This window comes from Silene latifolia, chromosome 6 (genome assembly GCF_048544455.1).
Source record: "Silene latifolia isolate original U9 population chromosome 6, ASM4854445v1, whole genome shotgun sequence".
Taxonomy (NCBI): Eukaryota; Viridiplantae; Streptophyta; class Magnoliopsida; order Caryophyllales; family Caryophyllaceae; genus Silene; species Silene latifolia.
In genome coordinates this window covers 54,184,653-54,191,140 of record NC_133531.1, presented here as the reverse complement: position 1 = coordinate 54,191,140, position 6,488 = coordinate 54,184,653, and the positions used below count along the sequence as shown (strand labels likewise).

The 6,488-nt window shown below is 39.4% G+C and overlaps 1 non-coding gene across 1 annotated transcript; it reads right to left on the bottom strand.

Moving 5' to 3' along the window:
• Window positions 1–4,966: 4,966 nt before the first annotated feature.
• LOC141589210 (small nucleolar RNA R71) lies at window positions 4,967–5,073 on the bottom strand. The gene has a single exon (XR_012520160.1). It is a non-coding gene; the product is annotated as a small nucleolar RNA R71 (small nucleolar RNA).
• Window positions 5,074–6,488: the final 1,415 nt, after the last annotated feature.

Genomic DNA, 6,488 nt, shown 5'->3' with positions numbered 1-6,488 from the left:
GCAAATAAACTGAATATTAGAGCAGAAGAATACCGTATAGAGGAATTGCAAAGGAAAGATCAAAACCGAATGCAAAAAGAAACTTTATTAATGAAAGAACAAACTAAACTAATGACTATCGAATTGTATGTTAAGAACTTGATGATAAAACTGGATGATAACTTTCTGAGGAGGAGTTACGTTATAAAGGAATTATCACGTAACCTAATCCTCTTAACCTAAATTACAATGGGCTTCCTAATTCTCGATCTTTTAACTTGCGTCAGAATCACGGTCTGGTCGATCGACCACAAGGGCCAGTCGATCGACCAACCTACGATGTACAGGAGCTACTGGAAGTCGTGCTCTGGTCGATCGACCATGTAGGTCAGTCGATCGACCAGAGTAGCTGGTACTTGGCTCCAAAAGCTTCGTAAATTCGTCTTTCGGGACTCGATACGTGCACCAAGTTTGCTTCCAGAGTAAATACTTCATGTCAAATGCAATGCCTAGTACTCGGGGACGGATTTAGCTCGATTTCTACTCATTTTCGCATAAATCTGCAATATTACATAAAAATACGAAAGTAGACGAAATGGGGCAAATAGTAGCATAAACTACATAGTTGAGCTCTGAAATGCGTGTAAAATAAGGTGTGAAACATCATATAAATGACACGCATCAAACTTCCCCAAACCAAACCCTTGCTTGTCCCCAAGCAAGAACTAAACTCGATCCTAAAACCTAATGGAACGAGTTCAATCTCAGAGCGAAATGCAAACTGAATAGCCTAAACCAATTTAATGCTACAACTAACAATCAATTAGCAATATGAATCATGTAAACGAGTTATGTAGTCGTTAAAAACTGTTGAACCGTCAACTGTAGAGACTTATCAAATCGGACTCTCACGGGTCGCTCAAATCACTCAACAAATACAGGTGAGTATATGTAAAGAAAGAAGTAAATGTAGTGACACTCACCTAACTACGACCTATAAGAACATGCCTGCAGTCTAATATGAAAATAATCTCTACAACCGTACATATGCAATCCAACCAAACAAATGACCATGACACATGCCGAGGTAAATATGGATATGTGAGGTAATGGGCAGGAAGGGGCCAAGATGAATTTGGATAAAAACAGAGTTAAAGGCCAAGCTAGTAACTAAGGGAACCAAATTAATAACAACATCCCAACTTCTTGTTCAAAATTTCAATCGACACGGTGCTAATAGCAAGCACAAATCTCACAATCTCCATAATTAGTCAACTCCCCATAGGATATAAGTACAGCATGGGAGCAAAAATCGCCATTTAACAAGACTTTGAATCATGCGATTTTGATTTCTTCCTCTTCTTGGCTTCAGTCGATCGACCAAAGAGCCCAGTCGACCGACTATAGATCGAACTTGTTTTTTTTTCCTTTTTTTCCTTTTTGTTTTCTCTTTTTTTTTTTTCAAGTCTATTTTTTCTTTCTTTCCTTCCTTTTTCATCTTCCCAACATCATCTCAAAATGAGCATTAGCTACCAAAAACAAAGTAACAATCCCAAGAACATAAACTACTAGCTTGACAAGGGCAGGCTAAGTGTAGGATGTAGTTAACGGGATAAAAAGGCTATTTCTGGCAGTGTGAAGCTTATGGGAAAAATGAATAAAGGGGTGACCTCTTCCACATGTGTCAACTAACCACGAACCCGAATGCATACGGGTATTAAGAAGATTAAGTTCATATTTATGCAAATTTATGTAACATGTCTCATAAGGAGTAACTACTCACAATCCTAGATAAACTGGTCATGGATGTCACCAGTTATAGGCTCTAAATCTCAGAAAATATAAGTAGTTTGCCAAAAATCTAAGTCAAGTTTAAAGTTCAGCAAATAAATTAACGAAAACTCGTAGATCATGCATATGATTCTACTAATAACATGTTAATTAGCAAGGCTTAGGCATAAACGGCTGAAAATGCAATGTGATCATTGAAATACTACCGTTCCGACTCGACCTATATGCTAAAATAAACATGCATTTTTTTTGAAGTTTTTCAATTTTTTTTTTTTTGGATTTTCTGTATATATGGAGAAATTAAATAACAAATGCAAACTGAAATAATAAACGTGAAACAGAAATGCAATAAAACATATGAATGCTATGCAAAACCCTTCCCCAAACCAAATCACACAATGTCCCCATTGTGCAAAATCATATAATGAATTAAAAGAGAAACGAGAATTTTGCGATAAATTAACTAAACAAGACATGAAGTAAGGACTCGGAAACTCACAAGACTTTAAGCGCAGCAAAAGGAAACCTCCCCAAACCAGCGTGAGCTAGGAGGTTTCAGTAGCCAGCAGTGCTACCATAGGTACCTGAAAAGACAAACAATACCGTGCGTAATTCCGAGAAAGCAATTTCCGAAACGCAAAATGATGTGTAAAATGAGAAAAACAGAAGAAAACAGAAATGAAGCGGAGAATAAAGTGGATAAAAGACTCCCTCAACTCCGCAAATCGATCAAACAAAGCAGGGGAATGATCGAAAACAGGTACAGCAGCGAACATAGTCGATCGACCACATCACCCAGTCGATCGACCAGAGTGAACAGGAACAGAAGCTCATGGAATTCGCAGCTCAGTCGATCGACTATAGGAGGCAGTCGATCGACTGGAAAACCTGCTGTAAGTTCTGATTTTCTTCGAATTAGCTCAAATAAATTGAGCCAACATGGTCTATAAACATGCAAATACACATAATAGCGCGCCCAAAATTGCGCAAAACCCAAAGTAACAGTCTAAAGCATTTAAAATCCTAAGCAAACTTATTAAAATGCGAAGTCTCGCGCACACAAAAGCAATAAAAAGAGTCCAACGAAAGCAATAAAATGAATGTTTAAAAGGTCTCAATCAACTAATAGTTGATCAAGAATGGCCACGGAATGGCCCACTTGCTCGGCTCCTGGCTACAGGAGGTAGCCTCTACAGTGCTGATGTGACCATAATTAGCGCATATTTAGCCCCCGAATTAGCCTTGTTCCCATGCTTTTTAGTGCATATTTGGGTCATTTATTGTCTTTAGTTCTTTGTTTTGCATATTCTTTGAGATTTTGATCCCTTGGTAGGAAAGGAGTAAGAATCTTGCATTTTCATGGCAAAATGAGACTAAATTGATTGAATTCAATGACCAAGCATCAAGGAGAGACATGATTAGAAGGCCTTTGTACATATTATAGTAGATGGGCAATGTTGAGGAAAGATCCTTGCATCCCCGAGGAAATCCCCAAGGATTTTATGAAGAAAAGGGAAGAAAAGAAGAAGAAACTAAGCTGAGCAGCAATCCGTGCGGATTGCCTTGAATCCGCCCGTCCTCCACAGCACAATCCGTGCGTCTTCCTTCAAAGACGCCCGGCAAAGACCACGACCGTAATCCGGCCGTCTTCTCCCAAAGACGCCCGTGCCTGACCTTGAATCCGCCCGTCCGAGCCTAAGACGCACGGATTCCGAAATCCAAAGACAATTTCGTCTTCTTCAAGCCTCCGTGAAAGATGCCCTTCCTTCGAAAAATACCGGCGTTTCCCTGCTCAAATCTCAAAAGTGTAATTACTAGTTTAGCCCTTAGTTAACCCTAATGCATCCACCTAATTTCCACTATAAATACCCCATTAGTCTAATTAGAAGAGTAGGTTCTTCTTAGCAATCCTTAGAGTAGTTAATATCAATCAAATCTCCAACATGGGGAATGATTCATGCTTAAATTAATATGCTTTCATGGTTTATTTGCTTGCTTGTTTTGATCTCAACTCATGCACATGTTATGTTTGATGAAATGCGAGCCTATGAATCCTTGTATTTTTTACCCATCACCTATCTTTTCAATGAGACTTGTAAGACATAAACCAACTCGAGTCTCATTAGACCATGCATGTTGTTGAGTAGGGAAGATTAAGTCGACTTGTAGGTGTTGTACAATCTAATATATTCGGCTCCGGGACCCAAACTTTCCTAGGATTGTAAGATATAACCCAACTCAATCCATCACAACAATAATTGCTTGCTTATAATTTGAGAACATGTTTGTATGATCAATTCCCATGAATCCCCTATGACCCCATGATATCCTAGCATTTTTAATTAATTGCTTATAATTAGATTGAATAATTTGAGTAACCACCGTCCCATGGATCGACCTCGACTTACCGCTAACTAGTTGTATGTTGAGTATTATAAATGTGTTTGATTGGATGTGACCCGACGACATCACTCCACATCAAAATGGCGCCGTTGCCGGGGACGGTGTTAGCTTGATTTAGATTTTCTTATATTGTTATTAGTTGTGTCTTTCTTTGCCTTGGGGAAGTAAAACTCCTCAAGGTTTGTTCTAATTGTTTTCAAGTTGTTTGATATTTTGCATGTCTAGGAGGTCACAAGGTGATTTGTTACCTTTTGATCGTGAAATTGAAAGAACTTTGACAACCAATAGGAGACTTGCGAGGAGGAATTTGAGAGGTATTGGTGAGGTTGTAGATATTCAACCAACTATTGAGTTCATCAACCCTTTTACAAGAGAAGGTGAGGAGAACCCATTACAAAATACCACCCAAAATCAACCTACAATGCCTAAGTTTTCATCACATTCCGTACCCACCGAGGAGAACCTACCCAATGGTACTCCCACACCACAACATCTAACCGGAAATTTTATTGCCAAATCCGCCTTTATCCAATTAGTCGAAAGGAGCCAATTTGGGGGGATGCCTAGTGAAGACCCTCATTCTCATATGGAAACCTTTTGTGACTATTGTGATGCGATTTCTCAAACCGGTGTAACTCAAGACCAAATTCGATGGGTCTTATTTCCTTTTTCTCTAATTGGCACCGCGAAACAATGGTTGAAGGGCCTTGATAAGGCCACTCTCAGAATTGATTCTTGGAAGAAGTTGGCTTTAACTTTCTACAAAAAATTCTACCCACCGGAAAAGACTAACATGCTAAGAGCTCAAATTACGGGTTTTAAGCAAAGGGATGAAGAATCTTTGTATGAAACTTGGGAGCGATTCAAGGGAATTTGTCGCTCATGTCCTCACCATGGACTTAGCGAATGGTTCTTGGTACAACAATTTTGGAACGGTTTATATGAAGATTCAAGGAACATTCTCAACATGGGATCAAATGGAATGTTCACCGAAGTTGATGACAATCAAACATGGAACAAAATTGAGGAAATGGCGGTCCATAACTCACAATATAGTAGACCTCGCAAGGCTACTAGAGGAGGAAAGCATGAAGTGGACTCCGTTACTCAATTGGGTGCTCAACTTAGTGCTCACATTGACACAATCAATTTGAAGTTTGAAAAAGCTATGGCTAGATTTGAAGAAGCCTCAAAATCACCAAAGCATCATGTTAATGCCATGACGGCATCTTCATCAATCCCAAGTGGGATATGTGAGAATTGTGGAACTTTGGGACATGACCAAAGTGAATGTAGGGGAACAATTGAACAAGTAAATGCTTTCCAAGCATACAAGAGTGGTACCCCTTATTCCAACTATTACAATGAAAACACCAAATTCCATCCAAATCTCTCATACAAAAGCCAAAATGTTCAAAACCCTCAAACAACATACACCCCACCTCCCATGAGAAACCAAAATCAAAGACCCTTTTACAATCAAAACCAAGGTTACCAAAATCAAAATCCATACAATCACTAAAATGACCAAGGTTTTGATGTCCAAAAAGCGGTCCTCCAAATGCAAAAGAATCAACAAGAATTTTTCACTCAAATGCAAAAAGATAGTCAAGCAAAGGAAACCACCATCAACAACATCCTAGCTCACACCAAGATGTTGGAAACCCAATTGACTCAACTAGCATCTTCAAGCTCACAAAGACAAAAGGGGCAATTACCACCTCAAAGTAATCCCCCAAGACATGAAACGGTTAGTGCCATTCACTTGAGAAGTGGTTCAAGGTATGAAGCACCGAGGAAGCAAGTTGAGGATGAAGTTGTGGAAGCTAGTGATAAGGAAGAAATTGTGCAAAACTCCAAAGATGGAGAAACATCAAAAGAAGAGATTTCAAAGAAAAATGAAGACAAGGTCAAGGAGAAGGAGCCTATTGTGATTAGACTTCCTTTTCCAAGTCGTCAAGCCAAGCCCAAATTTGATGACCAACTTGGAAAGTTTATGGAAATTGTGAAGAATTTGGAAGTCTCGATTCCTTTCACGGAATTAATCAATCACGTGCCGGCCTATGAGAAATACATGAAAGACATCCTCACAAAGAAGAAGTCGATCCGGAAACTTGAGACTATCGCCTTCACTAAGGTGAGTAGTGCAATACTTCAAGGGAGTTCACCTCCGAAACTAAAGGATCCGGGAAGCTTCTCAATACCGTGTACCATTGGCGACACCACGATCAACAAAGCCTTATGTGATCTAGGGGCTAGTGTGAGTGTTATGCCGTACTCGGTGAGTAAAAGGTTGGGGATGGGAGAGCTTAAAT